General features: G+C 44.4%; 1 protein-coding gene across 1 annotated transcript in view; it reads right to left on the bottom strand.

Annotated features, from left to right (window-relative positions):
- The window catches only part of rtf2 (replication termination factor 2), a 166,301-nt gene that overhangs the window by 62,332 nt on the left and 77,263 nt on the right, over positions 1-26,706 (bottom strand). The window lies entirely within an intron of this gene.

The following is a 26,706-nucleotide window of genomic DNA, read 5'->3' as shown; positions in this document are numbered from 1 at the left end:
GTGCAGCCGCACCAGAGTTTTGTACAGTTGCAGCATGACCTCCTGGCTCCAAAGCTCAATCCCTCTACCAATAAAAGCTAACACACCGTATGCCTTCTTAACAACCCTATCAACCTGGGTGTCAACTTTCAGGGATCTATGCACAAGGACACCCAGATCCCTCTGTTCATCCACACTACCAAGTATCTTACCATTAGCCCAGTACTCTGTATTCCTGTTACTCCTTCCAAAGTGAATCACCTCACACTTTTCCGCATTAAACTCCATTTGCCACCTCTCAGCCCAGCTCTGCAGCTTAACTATGTCCCTCTGTAACCTGCCGCTTTCCTCCGCACTGTCTACAACTCCACCGACTTTAGTGTCGTCTGCAAATTTACTAATCCACCCTTCTACGCCCTCATCCAGGTCATTTATAAAAATGACAAATAGCAGTGGCCCCAAAACAGATCCTTGCGGTACACCACTAGTAACTGAACTCCAGGATGAATATTTTCCATCAACCACCACCCTCTGTTTTCTTACAGCTAGCCAATTCCTGATCCAAACCACTAAATCACCCTCAATCCCATGTGTCCGTATTTTCTGCAAAAGCTTACCATGGGGAACCTTATCAAACGCTTTGCTGAAATCCATATACACCACATCAACCGCTTTACCCTCATCCATCTCTTTGGTCACCTTCTCAAAGAACTCAATAAGGTTTGTGAGGCACGACAAAGAACAAAGAACAAAGAACAATACAGCACAGGAACAGGCCCTTCGGCCCTCCAAGCCCGCGCCGCTCCCCGGTCCAGGATTGAATCCTGAATCCAGGATCCCCGCCCAATTTTCCAGCCTATCTACATACCAATATCCTATCCACCGAGCTGTCCCTCACAGCTACGATGCTTTGTTCATCACAACCTATTAACTTACCCCCAACCCCCCATTCCAGACCATGTGATCTCCAGGGAGAGGCGAAAACCCAGAGTGAAAAACCCCAGGGCCAATATGGGGAAAAAAAATCTGGGAAATTCCTCTCCGACCCCCTGAGGCGATCGAAACGAGTCCAGGAGATCACAATGGCCCCGATCGGAAAATGCTTCCCAACCCTAGTCATTTCCACTTCCACGAACACCATATGAATTCCCTGCCCCCGAGACAGGTTCCCAACTATCCGCAGTCTCACTCTGTACTGGCACCAGCAAGATGATCATAGAATGAAGCCTTGAAACGAGAAACCAGGAACAATTAGCCCGCGCCGCTCCCTGGTCCAAACTAGACCACTCTTTGGTATCCCTCCATTCCCACTCCGTTCATATAGCTGTCTAGATAAGTCTTAAACGTTCCCAGTGTGTCCGCCTCCACCACCTTGCCCGGCAACACATTCCAGGCCCCCACGACCCTCTGTGTAAAATATGTCCTTCTGATATCTGTGTTAAACCTCCCCCCCCTTCACCTTGAACCTATGACCCCTCGTGAACGTCACCACCGACCCGGGGAAAAGCTTCCCACCGTTCACCCTATCTATGCCTTTCATAATTTTATACACCTCTATTAAGTCTCCCCTCATCCTCCGTCTTTCCAAGGAGAACAACCCCAGTTTCCCCAATCTCTCCTCATAACCAAGCCCCTCCATACCAGGCAACATCCTGGTAAACCTCCTCTGTACTCTCTCCAAAGCCTCCACATCCTTCTGGTAGTGTGGCGACCAGAACTGGACGCAGTATTCCAAATGCGGCCGAACCAACGTTCTATACATCTGCAACATCAGACCCCAACTTTTATACTCTATGCCCCGTCCTATAAAGGCAAGCATGCCATATGCCTTCTTCACCACCTTCTCCACCTGTGACGTCACCTTCAAAGATCTGTGGACTTGCACACCCAGGTCCCTCTGCGTCTCTACACCCTTTATGGTTCTTCCATTTATCGTGTAGCTCCTCCCTACATTATTCCCATCAAAATGCATCACTTCGCATTTATCAGGATTGAACTCCATCTGCCATTTCCTTGCCCAAATTTCCAGCCTATCTATATCCTTCTGTAGCCTCTGACAATGTTCCTCACTATCTGCAAGTCCTGCCAGTTTTGTGTCGTCCGCAAACTTACTGATCACCCCAGTTACTCCTTCTTCCAGATCATTTATATAAATCACAAACAGCAGAGGTCCCAATACAGAGCCCTGTGGTACACCACTAGTCACAGGCCTCCAACCGGAAAAAGACCCTTCCACTACCACCCTCTGTCTTCTATGACCAAGCCAGTTCTCCACCCATCTAGCCACCTCCCCCTTTATCCCATGGGATCCAACCTTTTTCACTAGCCTACCATGAGGGACTTTGTCAAATGCTTTACTAAAGTCCATATAGACAACATCCACGGCCCTTCCTTCGTCAACCATTTTGGTCACTTCTTCAAAAAACACCACCAGGTTAGTGAGGCATGACCTCCCTCTCACAAAACCATGTTGACTATCGTTAATGAGTTTATTCCTTTCTAAATGCGCATACATCCTATCTTTAAGAATCTTCTCCAACAACTTCCCCACCACGGACGTCAAGCTCACCGGCCTATAATTACCCGGGTTATCCTTCCTACCCTTCTTAAATAACGGGACCACATTGGCTATCCTCCAATCCTCTGGGACCTCACCTGTGTCCAGTGACGAGACAAAGATTTGCGTCAGAGGCCCAACGATTTCACCTCTCGTCTCCCTGAGCAGCCTTGGATAGATTCCATCAGGCCCTGGGGATTTGTCAGTCTTTATATTCTCTAACAAACCTAACACTTCCTCCTTTGTAATGGAGATTTTCTCCAACGGTTCAACACTCCCCTCCGAGACACTCCCAGTCAACACATCCCTCTCCTTAGTGAATACCGATGCAAAGTATTCATTTAGGATCTCCCCTACCTCTTTGGGCTCCAAGCATAAGTCCCCACTTTTGTCCCTGAGAGGTCCGATTTTTTCCCTAACAACCCTTTCCCTAACGACCTACCTTTTCCAAAACCGTATTGACTATCCCAAATCAAATTGTTCCTTTCTAGATGATTAGAAATGCTATCTCTTATCATCCTTTCCAAAACTTTGCCCACAACAGAAGTAAGGCTCACTAGTCTATAATTACCAGGGTTACCCCTACTCCCCTTCTTGAACAAGGGGACAACATTAGCGATCCTCCAGTCTTCTGGCTCTGTTCCTGTAGACAATGACGACACAAAGATCAAAGCCAAAGGCTTTGCAATCTCCTCTCTAGCCTCCCAGAGAATCCTAGGATAAATCCCATCCGGCCCAGGGGACTTATCTATTTTTACCCTTTCCAGAATTGCTAACACCTCCTCCTTATGAACCTCAATCCTGTCCAGTCCAACAGCCTGCATCTCAGTACTCCCCTCGACAACACTGTCCCTCTCCTGTGTGAATACTGACGAAAAATATTCATTTAGTGCCTCTCCTATCTCTTCAGACTCCACGCACAACTTCCCACTACTGTCCTTGACTGGCCCTAATCTTACCCTAGACATTCTTTTACTCCTGACATACCTATAGAAAGCTTTCGGGTTTTCCTTGATCCTACCTGCCAAAGACTTCTCATGTCCCCTCTTAGGTCCTTCCTGGCTAACTTGTAACTCTCAAGCGCCCTAACTGAGCCTTCACGTCTCATCTTAACATAAGTCTCCTTCTTCCTCTTCACAAGAGATTCAACCTCTTTAGTAAACCACGGTTCCCTCACACGACTGCTTTCTCCCTGCCTGACAAGTACATATTTATCGAGGACGCGTAGTAGCTGTTCCTTGAACAAGCTCCACATTACAATTGTGCCCATCCCCTGCAGTTTCCTTCCCCAACCTATGCCACCTAAATCTCGCCTAATCGCATCATAATTTCCTTTCCCCCAGCTATAACTCTTGCCCTTCAGTATATACCTGTCCCTTTCCATTGCTAAGGTAAACATAATCGAATTGTGGTCACTATCACCAAAGCACTCACCTACCTCCAAAACTAACACCTGGCCTGGTTCATTACCCAGTACCAAATCCAATGTGGCCTCGTCTCTTGTTGGTCTATCTACATACTGTGTCAGGAAGCCTTCCTGCACACTTTGGACAAAAACTGACCCCTCTAAAGTACTCGAACTATAGCTTTTCCAGCCAATATTTGTAAAGTTAAAGTCCTCCATAACAACTACCCTGTTACTTTCGCTCCTATCCAGAATCATCTTTGCAATCCTTTCCTCTACATCTCTGGAACTTTTCGGAGGTCTATAAAAAACTCCCAACAGGGTGACTTCTCCTTTCCTGTTTCTAACCTCAGCCCAAACTACCTCAGTAGACGAGTCCTGATCAAATGTCCTTTCTGCCACCGTAATACTGTCCTTGACTAACAATGCCACACCTCCCCCTCTTTTACCACCTTCCCTGCACTTACTGAAACATCTAAACCCTGGAACCTGCAACAACCATTCCTGTCCCTGCTCTATCCATGTCTCCGAGATGGCCACAACATCGAAATCCCAGGTACCAACCCATGCTGCAAGCTCACCCACCTTATTCTGTATGTTCCTGGCGTTGAAGTATACACACTTCAAACCACCTTCCTGCCTGCCAGTACACTCCTGCGATCCTGAAACCTCATCCATGACCTCACTACTCTCAACCTCCTGTACACCGGAGCTACAATTCAGGTACCCCCCCCCCTGCTGAATTAGTTTAAACCCTCCCGAAGAGCAATAGCAAATTTCCACCCCAAGATATAGGTACCCCTCTGGTTCAGGTGCAGACCATCCTGTTTGTAGAGGTCCCACCTACCCCAGAAAGAGCCCCAATTGTCCAGGTATCTGAAACCCTGTCTCCTGCACCATCCCTGTAACCACATGTTCAACTGCTCTCTCTCCCTATTCCTCTCCTCACTATCACGTGGCACGGGTAACAAACCAGAGATAACAACTTTGTTTGTTCTAGCCTAAGCTTCCACCCTAACTCCCTGAATTTCAGCCTTACATCCCCATCCCTTTTCCTACCGATGTCTTGAGTGCCTATGTGAACCACAACTTGGGGCTGGTCCCCCTCCCCCTTAAGGATTTCGAAAACACAATCCGAGACATCATGGACTCTGGCTCCTGGGAGAAAACACACCAACCGCGAGTCTCTCTCGTTCCCGCAGAATCTCCTATCCGTCCCTTTAACTATGGAGTCCCCAATGACTAATCCTCTACTACTTTCCCCCCTTCCCTTTTGAGCCACAAGGACAGTCTCTGAGCCAGTGACCTGTGCACCATGGCTTACCCCTGCTAAGTCCCCGCCCCCCCCCCTCCCAACAGCACTCAAAAGTGTACTATCCCCAATTTCTACTACATTTCTTTTTTCTCCCCCCCACCTGTGCGGCTCCCTTTACCCGGGTGCTGTGGTCAGTTTGCTCATCCTCCCTTTCCCTACCCTTCTGAGCTGCCAGGCCTGACTCTGCGCCGGAAGCACGGCCACTGTTGCTTCCCCCAGGTAGGCTGCTCCCCCCAACAGCACTCAAACAGGAGTACTTATTTTTAAGGGGCACAGCCACCGGGGTACTCTCTAGCACCTGACCTTTCCTCTTCCCATTCCTAACCGTGACCCATTGTCTCGAGGCATATATAGAGGCAAAGTAGTTATAATGAACCTTCATAAAATATCACTTTGTCCTCAACTGAAGTACTGCACTCTAAGAAGAATGCAAAGGCTTCAGAAAGGGTTTGCAAGAGATTTTAGGAATGAGGGACTCCAGTTACAAGGATAGACGAGAGAAGCTGGGATTGTTCTCTGAAGAGAAGAGAAAATTGAGCGGAGATTTGACAGATGTGTTCAAGAAAATGAGGGATCTAGGCAGAGCAGATAAAGGGAAGTTGGGAATCAGAGGGCACTGATTTATGTTGAACCAACAGCAGTCACATGAGGAAGGACCTCTTTAGCATCGGAAATGCACTATCTGTGGTGTAAGCTGATACAAGCTTCCAAAATGAATTTGATGATCAAGGCTTTTTAAAGGGAATTTGATAATCATCTTAAGTTAAAAAAAAGTTGCAGGGTTTGGGAGAGGCCAGGGGAGTGGGACTGGCTGCATTGCTCTTGCAGAGAGCTGGCATAGATTCAACAGGTCAATGCCCTCATCTCCCTCTGTGCAATAGCCATTCTATGATTCAATTTTGATGAGTTACCATTAGTTACTGCTAGAATCAAAGCTCTTTTCACCTCTGTTCCCTCCCCCTCCCAAGGCCTCAGTTCCCTCCTCCTCCACCTGCTTTTCGTTGTCCTTGGAATGTTTCACAGAGCAGCTGCTGGTGTGAAACCATTACCAAAATGGCCAAAGGGTAGGAACGCCAATTCAACATTCCTGGTCACAGGGATTCAGAGGGCATCAAGATTGGGAAGAGTGTGGACAAGCAGCAGGGCGGGGGAGGAGTCACAATATTGGGTAAATAAACAGTCACAGATGTCAGGAGGGATGATACGCTAGAAGGAGCATCAAATGAGGCCATAAGGGTTGAACTGAGGAGGAACAAAAAGGACAATCACACAGCTAGCAGTATAGAATAGACTCCTCCAGTCAGAGGCAGATAGAAGAGTAATATTCACGCAAATTGCTGAGACGTGCAGAAGCAATAGGGTAATAATGATAGAGGGATTTCAACGACTCTGCTATTAACTTGGATAAATTTAATGTATAAGATAGAGGTGCAGAATTTTTTTTACCAATACCTACAAGCTCAAAGAGAGAGGGTGATACTGGACTTAGTTTTCAGGAGTGAAGTTGGACAGGTGGATAGGGTATCAATGTTCAGTTCGATTTAACACAGTTATTTAAAAGATTAAGGATAGGCCAAGAGTGAAGATTTTAAATTGTGGAAAGGCCAATTTTACCAAGCTGAAGAGTGATTTCGCAAACGAGGAGTGGAAACAAGCACATGATTTGGCATGGTAAGTACAGTGAAAGGGGGCTCAGAACAAATATCCCTCACATGAGGGTGGCACTTTGGTTAACACTGTTGCCTCACAGTACCATGGACACAGGTTCAATTCCAGCCTCTGTATGGAGTTTGCATGTTCTCCCCAGTGTCTGAGTGGGCTTCCTCCGGGTGCTCCGGTTTTCACCTACGGTCCAAAGATGCATAGGTTAGGGGGATTGGCCATGCTAAATTGCCCCTTAGTATCCAAAGATGTGTGGGTTAGGACAATTAGTCATGGTAAATGCGCAGGGTTACAGGGATAGGGCGGGAAGGGGTGAGCCTGAGTAAGACGCTCTTTTGGAGAGTCAGTGCAAACTCAATGGGCCAAATGGCCTCCTTCTGCACTGTAGGGATTCTATGGGGTCCATGGTTAATTGAAGTGTATAAAATTATAAGGGACCCAAATAGAGTGGATAGGAAAACCTGAGCTTTTCGTGTTATGTAAGAAATTATTTTTACCAATTGCCATTCTTGATATATTTTTGGTAAAGGCAAAATACTGTGAATACTGGAATCTGAAACAGGAATAGAAAATGCTGGAAACCTCAGCAGATCTGACAGCATCTGTGGAGAGAGAATAGAGCCAACATTTTGACCCTTCGTCAGAACAGCTGCTGAGACTTTCCAGCATTTTCTGTTTTTGCTTCATATATTTTGGCCCTATTTCACAAGCAAAACAAAAAAATGATGAATGTTAAAAATAACATGTAAACATAAGAACATAAAAACTAGGAGCATGAGTAGGCCATCTGGCCCCTCGAGCCTGCTCCGCCATTCAATAAGATCATGGCTGATTGTTTTGTGGACTCAGCTCCACTTACCCGCCCGCTCACCATAACTCTTAATTCCTTTACTGTTCAAAAATTTATCTCCTTGCCTTAAAAACATTTAATGAGGTCGCCTCAACTGCTTCACTGGGCAGGGAATTTCATAGATTCACAACCCTTTGTGTGAAGATGTTCCTCCTGAACTCAGTCCTAATTCTGCTTCCCCTTATTTTGAGGCTATGCCTTATCATTATATATGCCTTGCTATTATATATGCTATCTATAAGCAGATATACAAGTTCTCATTGTATTAAACTAGTCAGAGCTTACACTTCAAAAGGTAATTAAATTGAATTCAGGGATGATTATTTTATTGAAGAAAGGTTGGGCCAATAGCCATTGGAGTTTAGAAGAATGGGCGGCACGGTAGCACAGTGGTTAGCACTGCTGCTTCACAGCTCCAGGGACCTGGGTTCGATTCCCGGCTTGGGTCACTGTCTGTGTGGAGTTTGCACATTCTCCTCGTTCCTGCGTGGGTTTCCTCCGGGTGCTCTGGTTTCCTCCCACAGTCCAAAGATGTGCAGGTTAGGATGATTGGCCATGCTAAAATTGCCCTTAGTGTCCTGAGATGTGTAGGTTAGAGGGATTAGTGGGTAAATATGTAGGAATATGGGGGTAGGGCCTGGCTGGGATTGTGGTCGGTGCAGACTCGTTGGGCCGAATGGCCTCTTTCTGTACTGTAGGGTTTCTATGATTCTATGAATCTATGATTCTGTGAGGCGATCTTGCTGAAACACACAAGATTCATAGAATCATAGAATCCGTACATGCCATTTGGCCCATCAAGCCTGCACCAACCACAATCCCACCCGGACCCTATCCCCATAACACCATGCATTCACCCTAGCTAATCCCCTGACACTAAGGGCCAAATTAGCATGGCCCATGAACCTAACTCGCACATCTTTGGAGTGTGGGAGGAAACCCACGCAGGCAAGGGGAGGACGTGCAACTCCACACCGACAATCACCTGAGGCCGGAATTGTGAGACAGCAGTGTTAACCACTGTGTCATAGGGTGAATGCCAGGAGGATATTTCTTGTTGTGGGGGAGACTAGAACCAGGTAACACTGTTTAAAAATAAGGGGTCTCCCTTTTAAGATGGAGATGAGGAGACTCTTTTTTCTCTCAGGTTGTTGGTATGTGGAATTTCCTTCTCCAGAGAACAGTGGAGGCGACATCACTAAATTTATTCAAGGCTGAGTGAGATAGATATTCAACAGTGAGTGGGGGAGGGTCAGAAGATATAGTTGAGAACACAATGAGCTCAGCCATGATCTTATCGAATGGTGCAGTAGACACTAAGGGCGAAATGATTTACTGCTGTTCCTATGTCTTATATAACCTATTTCCTTTAGCAGAGAAGTGACTAAGCAGGGGAACGCCTCAAAGTAGAACAGGCAGTCCTAAAGTGCACTCTTACATGTTTCTGAGTGTAAATCTTTTGTAAATTTGCATTTTAAGTGTAGAGCCACCAACTTCCGGAGATATTATCAGTTCCTCACATACCCGAATTGATAATGTAATTGCAGCCACAACTATATTCCTAAACTGAGACGTAACATTTACTCCAAAACATTTACTTACAACTTTCCATTCTTTCAATTCTCTTTTTGAATCAAACTGTCTCGCTGACTTCATTGTGGCAACTAAAACAGTCAGTCATCTTCACTAGCAAAAAACATGTGGTGAAGTGCAGATAAATTAAGCCATAGAGACAACAGGGTAAGTGTTTAATTGGCAGTTGTTAGGGGACCAAGACCTCACATACTATATATTTTTGTAAAATGTAAATGGATATCTTCGTGGCTAGTTTCTAAAATTTTAAAAAGTGGACATTAATGTTTTAAAATGGCTGAAGCCACATGGCCCTCAAACACAGGGAATGACCATGTTAGTATCGCAGACATTTGCACCACATTATCTCTGAAGAGATACTAATGACCCCCTGTGAGCTGCAGGGACAAAATCCATAGAGAACTATACAAAGGTAATCTACATTTCATAAGCTAAGTCAGGCCAACTGGAGCCTATCCGTCTGCTAGGACAAAAAGTTCCACAAATCTACTTCAAAATCCGAATGGTTGGAACATTTAACAATCTCAGGAATTCAGGGAATAAACACATTGTCAGAGACACTGTAAAGAGGTGGGAATCCTGTGTCCTGAAACTTTAGCTGGTGGAACGAATTATATTGCCTTGCTGTACTGAAAACTCAGTCTGCCATTTTAACATCTACAAGCAACAGCAGGGAAAAGTGGTTCTGCCCAGATTGAACTCCTGGCTCCATCTACACTGTTTTTACTGGAACTTCTGTACCACTGCCAACAAGACTGATTCATCTGTGTGGCTATCCCGTTGTGTGAAGTCAACTCGACTGGAAACGTGAATGATACAACACCAGTTTACAGCCTGCGGACTGCTGTGAAAGGTGGGCTTTAATTCTGGCCACATCTGAAACCATAAGTCCTTGCCCTGTAAATCTTTCTTTTCCCTATGCTGCTTTTATTGTACGAGTGCACAAGGGCGATGTGGCTATCCCCTCCCGTGTTTTGAGTATGTGCAAATAAACTGACAACTAACTCTGAGTTAATCCCATCACAAATTGGCTATGGGGTTATTAATAGAAATGGCATCACCCTAAAACTGAGGGGTTGGGAAATATGCCATGATTATAAAGGGGGAAGCAAATCAAACACACTTTTGTTTATGGACAGGTAGTGAGAGGAGAAATTAAATTAAACCCCCCTTTCCTGTCCATAACACAGTGTGCAAGCATAGTTATACTTCAATCTTCCACCGTTAGGAAGCTCCTTCTATTCTAATTGTCACTTTCCACCATGTCCATTATCACCATCCTCCTTATTTCATTTCGGCCTGTCCTGCCACATTGCTATCTGCTTCAACCACCCTGTATGAAAGCAAGTTTCACATTCTCTCCAGTCTAAAGATGACTTGCAAAATACTCTTCTACCCTTTCCTTACCAGTACAGAAGAACAGCTCCCATTGGTCACAACTAACTCACCATCCCATTAATACAGCAGAAACTGTACAGTTTATTACTTAAATGGTTATATTGCATGATGCACACAAAGACCTTCCATTTAAGTAAATAAATATTTGTCCTTTACTATTAGTCAGACCACAAACCACGTGTATAAGTAATATCGAGGCCCAGAATTTTCTTCTGGATGAAATGCTAAATCTGCACCTAATTTTCTCCCCTACTCTTTTACATGCCCCACATAGTAAGGTATTGTTCTACAAATAAATTTACATGCACAATAATTCATACACAGAAGCTCATCACTCATTGTAAAACCAATAAATGTCATTGCATGCTTTTTCCTGCTGAAGTTAAAGGCTCTTGCGCGTAGCAACATGAGTAACAGAATAGTGACCATTGTAACTTTGGCTGCTGATTTGCCCTGTTGGAGATGAGGCTACAGCTGGTCAGCAGCTGCCTGTGAGGTGAGTGTGGTATAGGTGGGTGAGGGAATTAGCGCCTCTGCAGGAAGTAGGCACAGGGCATGGTCCTGGGGATGGAGCACACGAAGGCAGCTCGCTCTGCCCGGATTCTGGCTCTATTTAAGATATAGGAGCAGAATTGGGCCATTTGGCCCATTGAGTCTGCTCTATCGTTCAATCATAGCTGGTAAATTTCTCAATCTCATTCTGCCACCTTTTCCCCGTAACCTTTGATCCCCTTACCAATCAAGAAGCTATCCATCTCTGTCTTAAACACACTCAATGACCTGACCTCCACAGCCTTCTGTGGCAATGAATTCCATAGATTTACCACCCTCTGGCTGAAGAAATTCCTCCTCATCTTGGTCTAAAGGGTCATCCCTTTACTCTGAGGCCGTGCCCTCGGATCCCAGTCTCTCCGACTAATGGAAACATCTTCCCAACATCCACTCTATCCAGGCCTTTCATTATTCTGTAAATTTCAATCAGATTCCCCCATCATCCTTCTAAACTCCATCGAATACAGTCCACAAACGCTCCTCATAGGTCAAGCTTTTCATTCCCAGAATCATTCGTGTGAACCTCCTCTGGACCCTTTCCTGGGCCAGCACATCCTTCAAATGTGGTCTGACCACAGCCTTATAAATCCTCAGAAGTACATCCCTGCTTTTGTATTCTAGTCCTCTCGAAATGAATGCTAACATTGCATTTGCAGTCCCAATTACCAACTCAACCTGCAAGTTAACCTGAGGAGTCCTAGTTCAAGATTCTCTTAAATCCCTTTGTGCTTCTGATTTCGGAATTCTCTCCCCATTCAAAAAATAGTCTACACTTCTATTCTTCCTACCAAAGTGTACAACCTCAATTTCCCACGTTGTATCCCCTCTGCCACTTCTTTGCCCACTCTCCTAACCTGTCCAAGTCCTTCTGCAGCCTCCCTACCTCCTCAATGCTACCTGTCCTTCCACCTATCTTTGTATCATCTGCAAACTTAGCCACAATGCCCTCAGTTCCTTTATCTAGATCATTGATGCATAAAGTGATAGTTGTGGTCTCAACACTGACCCCTTCGAAACTCTATTAGTCACCGGCTGCCATCCTGAAAAGGGCCCTTTATCCCCATTGTCTGCTTTCTACCAGTCAGCCAATCTTCTATCCCTGCTAGTACCTAGCTTCTAACACCATGGGCTCTTATCTTACTCAGCAGCTCCTGTTTCCAACAGATTTGTCAGGCATGATTGCCCCTTGATAAAACCATGCTGACTTTGCCCTAATTTACCATGCACTTCCAAGTATTCTGAAATCTCAGTGATTCCTGAAAGATCAGCAGTAATGTCCCCACTATAACTGGGATCAGCAAATATTACAATGCCAGTCACCATCAGGAGACAGCAAGCTGGGGCCATGCCAGCTGGAGAGTGGAACCCAGTGCCTGGTGTGTACATGCTCAGGGGATGATTATTCAGGAGCCCCCTCATGTGTGGCCATGTGAGTGGGGGGAAAGCTCGAGATCAGGGTCTGAACGGAAGCAGAGCGGAGCGAGGGCTGTTCTGAAGGTCTACTGCCTCCTCGTGGTTCCAATGGGTGCACAGACACAGCAGTGCCTGAACAAGCAGATCCTAAACAAGGATAGTAACACAAAGTACTGTTGTTCATTTACGTGCAAAGAAAACCATCTCTTTCTGCCAGTGTCCAGGATTTTGGACTTTGCCCACCCCTCCCCAGCTTGCCAGGAGGGCTCACCTATTCGCGCCATGCTACTGGGATTCCAGAACATCACATCCATTGAATATGTGGAATATGTCAAGTCAGAGCAGGCAATCCTAACCCACCACTGGAGTGGAAGAGGTGTAGAGGATTCAATGGAAAATAATCAGGTGTTTAGAGTTGGCGTAACTTTTATCTCACTAGGTTCAAAAGTGCTGAGGCAAATTGCAGTCCTTTTGTGCAATATTCAACAAGAACACTCTAAGAATTGTCTGCAACTATGCTTGAACTCCAACTTCTACAATGGATAAACACAGTCACAGGGTGTTTCCAAAAATATTTTCTGGGTAAGTCAATATTAAGTTTAAACATAGAATTGAAAATGGATGCTTATAAAAGTCACTCATGTTATTTTAAGATATGGAACCTATGCATACTTGGTCATATGACTATGTCATAATGAATTGCTAAGAAAATGATGTCCCAAACCACTGAAGTCCTAGAATGAAAGGCGCGAGTGACTTTGGAACACTCTTCCTCAAAAGGCGGTGGATACTGGTTCAATTGTTAGGTTAAAGTCTTTTTATTGAGCAGAGGTATCAAGGGATAGGGACCTGGGGCAGGTACATGGAGTTAGGCCACAAACAGCCTTGATCTTAATGAATGGGAGAGCGGGCTTGAGAGGCTGAATAGCCTACTCCTGTTCATATGTTTCTCTAAGATCAGTTTAGCCTCAGCATCCGAGGCACAGCTCTAGCATGCATTCATGTCTTCATGTTTATTCTTCTACAAATTCTAACTTCCGTTGCATGTGGTGCATAACAGTATGGTTCCAGGATAAATTTCTGGTAATATTGTCATTAAGATAAGGGATTTTACTACTGATTTTGTGAACCTCCAGCCGTAGGGAATGGGGGGGTGACTGGGGGCAACCAATTTGCAGCAAGGAGCCAGATGTGATATGGATGACTGAAAAGTGGCCTCAAAATGAATATGACTGGCATGACATATTGCAGAAATAGCACAAGTAGAAAAGATGACAAAGCACAAAAAGGAGGTGAGGTCGCTTTACCAATTAGTGCTAATTTAAGGCCAATAGACTAAAGGGACAACAGAATGCATGTGGATTGCGCAAGGCGAGGAAGGGATCAATGCATCATGCTACTAGAAATATCCTACTGACCACTCGATAATAGAAGGGATGTGGAAGAGAAATGAACGCCAGGCATAGAATAATAATCATGGGTGATTTCAACCACCACTCCCATCCCAAACTACCAAGAAAGAGTTAGCGGAAGGGGAAAAGGCAATCAGCTTTTCACAAGTCATCACTTACCACTGTGTAAGAAATCTAACAAGAACAGAATCACTGCTAAATCAAGTAATGGGCAAGGAACCACAGCAGACAGGAAGAGTAAACATCGGGGGATATCTAGGCAACAGTAATCACAACATGAAATGCTTTAGAAAGACATAAGTAAAACAAAGACTGGATTAGTAGATTAGGTAAAAGCTCATCAAGGGAATGTGAATAAAACTAGAAAAAGCAATCTGGAAAAAAATACTGAGAGAAAGAAACAGAGCAGCACTGGGAAATATTTTGAAAGGTGATTAAGAGGTCAGGAGAAATAGCTTCTGCTGCAAAAGCAAGAACAAAACAACATGGGTGAACAAAGAAATATAAATAATACTGAAATTAAAGACAAAGGATGGGATTTTTTATGGCGGTCCACCATTGCCAGCAGCATGAACTTTCAGTCCGCTGCTATCAGCAGGGTTTCCCTGTTGCTTGCACCCTCCATCGCCAAAAAACCCACAGGAGGGGATCGCTGTCAGCAGGGCCGGAAGATCCCGCTGATGGGGAGGCGATGGCCTAGTGGTATTATCGCCAGACTATTAATCCAGAAACTCAGCTAACATTCTGGGGACCTGGGTTCGAATCCCGCCACGGCAGATGGTGGAATTTGAATTCAATAAAACAAATCTGGAATTAAGAATCTACTGATGACCATAAAACCATTGTCGATTGTCGGAAAATTTCTTTGTTCACTAATGTCCTTTAGGGAAGGAAATTTGCCGTCCTTACCTGGTCTGGCCTACATGTGACTCCAGAGCCACAGCAATGTGGTTGACTCTCAACTGCCTTCTGAAATGACACTCAGTTCAAGGGCAAATAGGGATGGGCAATATATGCTGGCCAGCCAACGATGCCCACGAATGAATAAAAAAAAATGGGGATGGCCGGAAAACCTGCCCACATGCTCACTATGTACATGGGACAAAAGGGAATATGAAAGTTAAGGAAAGAAATTTAAAAAAAGGTAAGCAAAGAAAAACTGCAAATTTTATTTATCAAGAAACATCAAAGAAAATGGGCAGAATTTTGGCAAACATAAACAGCAGAAGGAAAATCAAGACAGGGGTAGGGTCACTAAGGAATACACAGGATAATCTCGCAAGCAATTACAGCAAAATGGCAGAAATACTGAATCATGATTTTACCGTGGTATTTATCAAGGAGACTAGTGAGATGGACATGACATCAGAAGCAATCAAAATTAAAGATGGAAAGATGGGAGATAACTATTATACTAGTTAAGCTTAAGAGATGGTGAGAAAAACACTGGAGTGAATGGATTGCATCTATGTATACGAAAAGAAGCTAGGCTACAGATGATACCGCCACTGGTAATGTATTTATACATTAAGGTAAAAATACTGTACAGTGCCAGAGGACTGGAGGGCAGCTAATGTTATTTCTATATTTAAAAAGCAAGATAAAGCAAGTGCACGCAAGTGTAACCGGTTAGTTTAATGTTGGTTGTCGGAAAAATATTGAAATCAAAAATGTGATCGACAAACACCTAGAAACTGAACATAATGAAGAAAGTCAAGATAGATTTTAAAAAGGAAGCTCTCGAAAGACGAGATTTTATGAATTCTTCGAACTAACAGAAAGAGTAGACACTGGCAAAACTGTCCTTGGTGAGGCACCACATAACGCACTCATGATTAATGTAGTCAGTGAATACATAGCAGATTAGGTAGCTGGCTGGCTAAGAAAAGGTGGGTGCACAGACCCGGGGAATCGTAGATGGCGGGATCTTCTTTCTGCGGAGGGCAGGTGTAGGATGGAGTTAGGCCCACCATCCCAGGATGCAGGTCAGAGACAGCCACAGCGGTTGTGTAGTGTTAAGGCAGGCTGGTCAAAAAACTTGCTTAGGTTCTCCAAGAGTTCCTCTCAGTTGTTTTCTTAAAAATTAGTCTCTCTCGGCCTCGCTCCTTGCAACCCCTCATCCCACCCACTTGCCAAGTCCATACATGCCAACCCATCTCCATGGCACCTCATGGCCCCTATACTAACAATGCCATAGTGGATAGTGGAGGACACATGGTTTGCTGATGGGAATGATCCCTAGAGAATATCTGATATAAGAAATCCAAATACTGTGATAACTGCTGCAGAACTACATCTCAAGAAGTTGGGAGGCATTTTCTGCACTCTGAAATTGTTTGTTTTTAACTGAGATTGCTGGTTACATGAATTATTTCTTTTATTCCCCATTGACCTCACCAATTTATTTTCATAAACTGTTGCTCTTCTAACACATTTTCATTGTCGCATTGAGATGGTCAAATAGCCGCCAGTTTTCAATTCTCGTTTTGGCTTCTTTTAGCATCCTATCCAATATCTCTTCTTCCAATTCATAGAATCCCTACAGTGCAGAAAGAGGCCATTCAGCCCATCGAGCCTGCACCGGCAACAATCCCACCCAGGCCCTATCTCCATAACTCCATGTATTTATCCTGCTAATCCCCCTGACACTTACGGGCAATTTACCATGGCCAATCCACCTAACCCGCACATCTTTGAGTGTGGGAGGAAACCAGAGCACCCGGAGGAAACCTACGCAGACATGGGGAGAATGCACAAACCCCACACAGATCATCACCCACGGCTGGGATTGAACCCGGGTCCCTGCAATGAGACGGCAGTGCTAACTACTGTGCCACCCACTTCATTTTCTTTACTTTGATTATAGGGCTCGCCATCCTCCAGCCAAGATGAAGAGTCCATACCCAAAACATTAACGTATCTTTTCTTGGCTACTGAAGGATTTGTTGCTTTGTATTCTTCAAATTCTCTCTCTTTATTGAAGTTAAATGTGAACTTCTCAACATCAGATCTGGTGCATTTACTTTTGTTTTCAACCTCTAACTGACAGATCATTCTCCATGATTCAAGGACAAACTGCAGTCAAACACAGCCCAATGTTACACTGTCACTTCCGAAGCATGTTCTTTTCCCAGAGTTGAAGGTAAAACTATTTAAAATTCAGCAGGAAATGCTTTACTCCATGGTTCAAAATATGATTGTTTGAGATGCCTGGATGTCACTCTTGGGAGTAATTCTATTTGACCTCAGGTAACACTTTTGTGCTCAGTAAGAGGCAGAAAGCAGCAGCAGCAGCACCGATGAGCTGGGACTGCAAAACAAGTTTGAATTATTTATGACTGAAGGTCACAGAATGGCATCAGCACAGAAGCTCGCCATTCGGCCCATGAAATCCTGCAAAAGGAATCCAGATAGTCCCACTCTACTTCTTTCCCCACAGTTCTTCATTTTCTTCCCTAATCTAAACAGAACTAGATGTGGTTTTAATCCTTCTAACTTTCTCAGAGTTGGAAGATTTGACATCTCCAATTTAAATCAAAGTTTTGGAAGGTTCCAGGGCACAGGATAACTGTACAATGGAAGTTTAAACATTCCAGGCAATTCCCACGCAGTCTTTAAACACAGAAACTTCCAAGGGGGGAGGGGGGTCCCCAGGGCATCTTCTGGGAGTACAACCGGAATAGAACCCTCTGGGGAACAAGATCTGAGGCACTGTCAACTTTCCATTGCATTTATAATGGGAAAATCTTCCAAAGATTTCACCACCGTGTCCACTGAACCAATCAAGTCACTCAAAATGCTTTTTGAAAAGCAATTCCGTGTCTTTTTTTTCTTACTGACTGGACATTCTAAACTGTAAAAGGCTGTAGGCCTTAAAAATACATATTTCATAATTTGATTAAACTTAACGACTGAATTGCCTTTCGCGTTTATTAACTTCATTAAAGATTTGAGGGCAAAGTCTCAGCCTCCTCCAAAATTCTTGCCCGAGAATGGATTTTTTTCCAAAGCGTGGTAACTCTGCAAATGAAGGCAGATCCTGTGGTGTAAACTGCAGCATTACGTGGCAGACTGGGCAGGTTCCACACCTGCTGCAGCTTTTGATTTGGAAATACTCTAATTTCAGACAGCTGATTGAGATATACCCCTTCATTTTTCATAATCATTTGAATTTTGAAGAAAAACCTCCATTCACCTCAATTTTGTTGATAGTAAGAAAATGTAAACATTGTCCTAATTGATCTCTGAGGCAGAGACACAGATTGATGGGGGGGGGGGCGAGGGAAGACAGATAGCAAGAGACACTTACAAGTAGCAATCACAAAAGATCAATTTAATTAGATGTTGAAATTTGTACGATTGAATCATAGGAACATAGAATTCCTACAGAAGGAGGAGGAGGCCATTCAGCCCATCAACTCTGCACTGACAACAATCCCACCCAGACTCTATCTCCGTAACCCCATGCTTTTACCCTGCTAATCCCCATGACACTAATCCAATTTAGCAATGTTTCGACCACCATTTTAAGCCTTAAACTGGGTTGGGTTAAGCAAATAGGCAAATGAATATATATGTCTACACCACTTACTCTGTCCCCACTTATTTGCTACAGATGCCAATTATATTGGTGCTCCTCAAACAATGTCAACTATTTTGGGCACTCCGACAGCTGTTCACACCTCATAAAATGTGTGTCATTAAAAGTTTTGATTTTGAGACAGCGGTAATGAAGGAAGTGTGATCTAAATTGAAGTTAGGATGCCATGAAATTGGAGGGGAACCTGGAGAAGGTGGCATTTCCATGTGCTTTCTGGCCTGTCCTTCTGGATTGTAGAGTTCGAGAGTTTAGGAAGTGCTTTCAAAGTAGCCTTGCAGAGTTGAAGTGCACCTTGTAGATGATACACACTGCTGCCTTACTGCACCAATGGAAGGAGTGATTATTTAAGGAGGTGGATCAGGTCTTCATCGAGTGGACTTTAACGTCTAGGCTGGTGTCAAGATTCGAGTGTTGTTGGAACTGCGCTCAACTAAGCAAGTGTAAAGTACTTTAACTTTATTGCATCAGACTGAACTTGTGCCTGTAGGTTGGGGAAATGCTTTGGGGACCAAGTAATGAGTTACTCACTGCAGAATACCTAGCCTCTGTCCTTTTCTTATAGCCATAGTATTTATCTGGCTGGTAATAAATGGTGACTCCCAGGATGCTGATGGTGGGTGAATTCAATGATGGTAATGATAATGAATGTTAAGAACAGGCGGTTAAATGCTCTCCTGTTGGAGGTGGTTGATCAATGTACTTGCCACTTACATGCCCAAGCCTGGATATTGTCCAAATCCAGAAACGTTTTGAGGATTTCAAATTGTACAGTCATCAGCGGACGTCCTCACTTCTGACCTTGTGATGGAAGAAAGGTCATTGATGAAGCAGCTGAAGAAGGTCGGTTCCAGGGCACTACCCTGAATGATGATTGGCTTCCAATAACTATAGCCACCTCCCTCTGTGCTAAGTATGAATCCAGCCACTGCAGAATTATCACCCAGTTCCCAATCACTTAATCTTGCTAGGGCTCTTTAATGCCACATTTGGTCAAATGCTGCCTTGACGTCAAGGACTTGTTATTCTCATCTCATCTCTGGAATTCAGCTGTTTGTCTGCAAGTCTATAATAGGTCTTAAGCGAGCAGTCCTGGGGGAACCAAAACTGAGGAGTGAGTGTTGTTTGTGATAGGGTGATAAATGGACAGATTGGATGTGCTCTACAACAAAAAACAGAAAATGCTGGAGAAACTCAGCAGATCTGACAGCATCTGTGGAGGGAGAATAGAGCTAACATTTCTAGTCTGGGTGACAGTTTGTCAGAGCTGAATTTGTTCTACTTTAAGTCAACAGGACATGGGCTGGGTAATTTTTCACTTTGTTGATTAGATATGAAGGTAAGAAATGAGAGTAAAGGTTCAGCCCTTCGAGCCCACTCTGTCATTCAACGAGATCCTGGCTGATCTTCTACTTCAAGACAATTTTCCTGCAGCCTCTATTGATTGAACATACTCAACCACTAAGCTTCCAAATCCCTCAGAGGCAGAGAATTCCAAAGTTTCATCACGCTCCAAGTGAAGAATTCCTCATCTCTATCCCCTGGTTCCCCAGCCAGGGGAAATATCCTTCCTGTACTTGCCCTGTCAAGTCCTGTAAGAATTTTGTATGTTTGAATAAAATCACACCTCATTCTTCTAAACTCCCGAAAATAAAAGCCCAGTCTGTTTAACCTTTCCTCATAGGACAATCCCTCCATCTCAGGAATTAGTTTGGTGAACCTCTGTTGCACTCCATGATATCTTTCCTTAGACAAGGAGACCAAAACTGCACACAATACTCCAGGTGCAGTCTCACTAAGGTTCATAACTGCAGTACCACGGAACACCTATAGTGCAGAAAGAGTAAGATATATTTATTCTTGTACAAGTCTAAAATACAATTTACCTTTTTAACTGCTTGCTGTACTTCCATGTTAGTTTCCATTGGACAAGGACATCCAAGTCCCTTTTGAAGTTCAAAATTTCCCAGCCTCTCGTGAGTAACTTCATATTGTATCCTATCGGTCATATTGCCCACTCACTTCGTCTCTTCGAACTGATTGAAGTATCTATGCATCCTCCTCACAAGTCACATTTCCACCTACTTTGATGTCATCTGCAAACTCGGAAATATTACATTTAATCCCCACATCCAAATCTATATCAATGATTGAAATAGATTGTGAATAACTGGGGCCCGAGCACTTATCCTTGCAGTGCCCCACTAGTCACAACCTGTCAACCCCAATACCGATTTATTCCTGCTGTTTTTTGTCTGTAAAACTGTTCTCAATCTATGCCAGAACATTAGCCCAATCCCACTACTCTAATTTTGTTAACCAACCGCTTTTGTGGGACCTTATCGAAAGTCTTCTGAAAACCTAAATGCACCAACCACATCCACCGGTTCCTCCTTCTGCTAGTTACATGCTGAAAAATTCCAAAGGTTTGTTGAAACATTTGCCTTTCGTAAATCCATGCCCAATCCGACTATTCTTTTCAAAATGTCCAGTTTTTATAGATTCTAACATTTTCCCTATAACTAATGTCAAGCTAAAACATTTATAGTTCCCCGTTTTCTCTCTCTCCTTTCTTAAATAGTGGAATTACATTTGCTACCTTTCAATCTGCAGGAACCATGAGAGATAACCACCAATGTATCACTATCTCTGCAGTTACCTCTTTCCACATTCTGGATATAGATGATCAGAACCAGAGTATTTATCTACTTTAAGTCCCATTAATTTCTCGCGTCCTCTCCCCCCCCCCCAATATTAATATCTTGCAATTCCTTGTTCACATTAGTCCCATGATTCTCCATTATTTCTGGGAGGTTTTCAGTATTTTCCTCCATGAAGATAGACATAAAGTATTTGTTTAGTTTCTCTGCCATTTCCTTATTCCTCATTAGAAATTCACTTGGAATGGACCCATGGTTGTTTTTGCTAATTTTTTTTCCTATTTACATACCTATAGAAACTTTTACATTTGTGCTAGTTTACTCTAATAGTCTATTTTCCACTTCTTAATCTTCTTTGACCTCCTTTGCAGAATGTTAAAATGCCCACCATCAGGCTTTTATTTTGGGAACTTCATACACCTCATCCTTTGATCTAATATGATCCTTTATTACTTTCGTTAGCCATATTTGAACACTTTCCTTGTTGGGTTTTTGTGCATCAAAGGAATGCATTTTGTTGTAAACCAAGTAATAGTTCTTTAAATGTTAGCTATTGCCTGTCTACTGTCATCCACCAGAGCCAATTTGCCCCTCATACCTTTAGAGCTTGCTTTATTTAGGTTTAACACCCTAGCTTTGGATTGAACATCCATCTTGGGACCATATACTGGGATACCGTCCATGACGGCAGCTCGATGAGCACTGGTGCTATCAGCCTACTCGTACAAGATCCGGTACCTTCAATCAGAGAAATACGGCAATGTGAGTGCTCTGTCAAGGCTACCTTTGCCTGGAGATAAAGATGCTCCTGGCTGGAATTTGAAGGTAATGTACTTCACACAGGAAGATAAAGTTCCGGTAACCGCTAACCAGGTGCGGAATGCCACCTGGAACAATCTGATCATGAGCCAGGCTCAGTCCTGAGAAGGAGATTGAGTAATAGAAACGACCCGGAGTTGTGGCTCTATATGTCCCGAAGATGGGAGTTGTCCATATTGGTGGGTGTTTAATATGAGAGCTGTCATTTCCCCCATTCTTAAAAGGAAAGGTGTTGGAACAGGTGCATCAAGGGCACCCAGAGGTGGTGTGACAGAAAGAAATAGCAAAAAGCTATTTTTTGGTGGCTGAATGTTGATGCACAAATTGAAGAAATTGAAGAATTGAAGACTTTTCAAAGAGGGAAATCTGTTCTGGCCAGGAATTATACTTCTGGAGAGAAATGGATAGCAGTTACCATTGTTGCACAAATGGGACCTTTGTCCTGCGCAGCACAGATCAGGGGTGAGTTAGTCTGGAGAAGACATAGAATCATAGAATCACTGCAGTGCAGAAGACGACCATTCGGTCCATCGAGCTAGGACTGATAACAATCCTGCCCAGGCCTTATCCCCTTAACCCCATGTATGTAACCTGCTAATCCTCCTGACACGAAGGGACAAATTAGCATGGCCAATCAACCAGTTGGTCACAGCACCGCATCAGTTGTGGGAAGTCGCACAAACGATGGAATCCTCCACATTGGCCCTCGTGGGGTTGCCTGGACTTAGTATTTCAGAGTCAGAGTTCGTCACCCCAAGGGAGGATACAGCAACAGTGGCACCAGCCACCTGCAGTCCATCAGAAAGGGATCTTCATGCTGAATAACAGGATCTTCTGGAATCCCGGAAGACTACTCTGGATGAGGTTCCGGGAATGAGGGAACAGCCTCTATGAAACTGCCATCCCCCTGATACTCATTATGTCCATGTGAACTGTCAGAAGGGACATTACGTTGGGAACTGTGGTAGTTTGTCATGTTCTGTATAAATAGTAATCACTGTATGTAACTATGTTCTTCCTTGTTTGTATATATGTGTTTTCAGTTGGGAAATTTTGTTTTAAGAAGGAGGGGTGTGATGTATGAATATATATTGCATTTTGGGGTTTAGGGTGTTGACTGTGTCCCTTGAAGAGTACAATCAAGTGGCTCCTGGGCTATCAGCTCAGCCTTGTGTGGGACCCTGGGGCAGTCTTCGACCTGATTGTGAATGAGTGCACACCTTCAACAAACAGCTCCTAGTATTCAAGCCTACTCTGTGATTCTTTATGCCCTTTAGTTCACAGGGGCATACATAATACTAATGACCTCTTTAATGAACAGAACAATTCCACTGCCTTTTCCCAGCTTCCTGTCCTTCCTGAATGTCATGTAACTTTGAATATTCAAGTCACAGCTTTGGTTTCCTTGTAGTCATGTTTCTGTAATGGTTTTAAGGTCATTCATATGAAATTCTGTTTGTGCTGCCAAGTCATCTGTCTCATTACAAACGCCGGTGGCATTGAAATGCAGAGTCATTAATTCTGTTTTTTACTGTTTTGGTAAACTCTGGCCCGATCTGCTGACGCCCTTTAAAATTTGCCATCACTGTCCCTTCCTGCTATATGCAAATTATCATGTCCTTTTTTGTTACTTTGATCTGTTCCTGTGCCATTTACCTTTAATTTACTCAATCTTCCCCTACTTATCCCTTCCTCCCTCTATTTAGTTTAAAAACCTCTCCACCACCCTAGTTATATGACTCGCTATAACACTGGTTCCAGCACACTTCATGTGCACTCCTTCCCAATATCCAGTGCCCCAGGAACTGGAACCCATTTGTAGTTCTGCCTTTTAATTTAGTGCCTAGCTCCTCATACTGCCTATGCAGAACCTCTTTCATTGCCTTACCTATGTCATTAGTACCTACATGGACTACAACAACAAGATCTTTTCCTCCGACTGCGAGTTCCTCTGCAGCCCTGCACTGATATCCCAAACCCTGGCATTGGGCAGGCAACACAGTAAGGAGTCTAACAACACCAGGTTAAAGTCCAACAGGTTTATTTGGTAGCAAACGCCACTAGCTTTCGGAGCGCTGCCCCTTCGTCAGGTGAGTGGGAGATCTGCTCATACACAGCAAACAAGGCATATAAAGACACAAACTCAATTTACAGAATAATGAATAATGATTGGAATGCGAGTCTTTACAGCTAATCAAGTCTTAAAGGTACAGACAATGTGAGTGGAGGGAGCATTAGGCACAGGTTAAAGAGATGTGTATTGTCTCCAGACAGGGCAGCCAGTGAGACTTTGCAAGTCCAGGCAAGTTGTGGGAGTTACAGATAGTGTGACGTGAACCCAAGATCCCGGTTGAGGCCGTCCTCATGTGTGCGGAACCTGGCTATCAGTCTCTGCTCAGCGACTCTGCGCTGTCGTGTGTTGTGAAGGCCGCCTTGGAGAATGCTTACCTGAATATCAGAGGCCGAATGCCCGTGACCGCTGAAGTGCTCCCCAACAGGAAGAGAACAGTCTTGCCTGGTGATTGTCGAGTGGTGTTCATTCATCCGTTGTCGCAGCGTCTGCATGGTTTCCCCAATGTACCATGCCTCGGGACATCCTTTCCTGCAGCGTATCAGGTAGACAATGTTGGCCGAGTTGCAAGAGTATGTACCGTGTATGTACCGTATGTACATCAACAAGTTCCATCCCACCATCAGACTCACCATGGACTACTCTTCGGAATCGGTTGCATTCTTGGACACATCCATTAAGGATGGTCACCTCAGCACCTCACTGTACCACAAGCCCACGGATAACCTCACGATGCTCCACTTCTCCAGCTTCCACCTGAAACACGTTAAAGGAGCCATGCCCTACGGACAAGCCCTCCATATAGACAGGATCTGCTCGGATGAGGAGGATCGCAACAGACACCTCCAGACGCTGAAAGATGCCCTCATAAGAACAGGATATGGCGCTCGACTCATCGATTGACAGTTCCAACGCGCCACTGCGAAAAACCGCACCGACCTCCTCAGAAGACAAACACAGGACAGGGTGGACAGAGTACCCTTCGTCGTCCAATACTTCCCCGGAGCGGAGAAGCTACGACATCTCCTCCGGAGCCTTCAACATGTCATTGATGAAGACGAACATCTCGCCAAGGCTATCCCCACACCCCTACTTCTTGCCTTCAAACAACCACACAACCTCAAACAGACCATTGTCCGCAGCAAACTACCCAGCCTTCAGGAGAACAGTGACCACGACACCACACAACCCTGCCACAGCAACCGCTGCAAGATGTGCCGGATCATCGACACAGATGCCATCATCTCACGTGAGAACACCATCCACCAGGCACACGGTACATACTCTTGCAACTCGGCCAACATTGTCGCTGAGCAGAGACTGATAGCCAGGTTCCGCACACATGAGGACGGCCTCAACCGGGATCTTGGGTTCATGTCACACTATCTGTAACTCCCACAACTTGCCTGGACTTGCAAAGTCTCACTGGCTGCCCTGTCTGGAGACAATACACATCTCTTTAACCTGTGCTAATGCTCCCTCCACTCACATTGTCTGTACCTTTAAGACTTGATTAGCTGTAAAGACTCGCATTCCAATCATTATTCATTATTCTGTAAATTGAGTTCGTGTCTTTATATGCCCAGTTTACTGTGTATGAGCAGATCTTCCACTTACCTGACGAAGGAGCAGCGCTCCGAAAGCTGGTGGCGTTTGCTACCAAATAAACCTGTTGGACTTTAACCTGGTGTTGTTAGACTCCTTACTGTGTTTACCCCAGTCCAACGCCGGCATCTCCACATCATTGGGCAGGCAACAACAGCCTTTGAGATTCTTGCTCTCAGCTGCAGAAAATAATGTCTATCCCTTGACTACACTATCCCGACTTGCATTCCTTTTAACACATCCCACTTGAATGGCTTTGAGTACCATGGTGCTATTGTCAGTATGCTCATCCACTCTACAGCCCTCGCTCTTGTTCATAAAAGTTACAAGAATCTCAAACTTGTTGCTCAATTACAAGTGCGGAGGCCTCTCGACTCCTACCTGCTCGACCCCCTTACCTGCTCGACCCCCTTACCTGCTCGACCTCCTTACCTGCCTGACTCACAGTCACAGTTTCCTGTCTCTGACCACTGACAACATTAAATGACACTAATCTAAAGGGAGTGACTGCGTTCTGGAACTAGGTGTCTGGGTAACTTTCCCTCTCCCTGATGCATTGCAATGTCTGCAGCTCAGCTTCCACCTCACTAACTCAACAAAAGCTCCTCAAGTCAAAAACACTTACTACCAATGTGGTAGCCATGAATGAAGAGGCATCCAGGAGCTCCTATATGCTGCAATCGTGACATATCACCTGTTCTGCGATCTTTACTGTGTTCATTACATTTATTTTTCTCACTAATTTATGGTTCTCCTCTTCACCAAACTCCCTCACTCTCCAAACTCCTGGTTTCACACATGGTGCACCAACGTGACAC

This window comes from Mustelus asterias, chromosome 20 (assembly GCF_964213995.1).
Source record: "Mustelus asterias chromosome 20, sMusAst1.hap1.1, whole genome shotgun sequence".
In the NCBI taxonomy this organism is placed as follows: domain Eukaryota; kingdom Metazoa; phylum Chordata; class Chondrichthyes; order Carcharhiniformes; family Triakidae; genus Mustelus; species Mustelus asterias.
The sequence above is the reverse complement of the archived record's forward strand: the minus strand, read 5'-3'. Positions and strand labels throughout refer to the sequence as shown.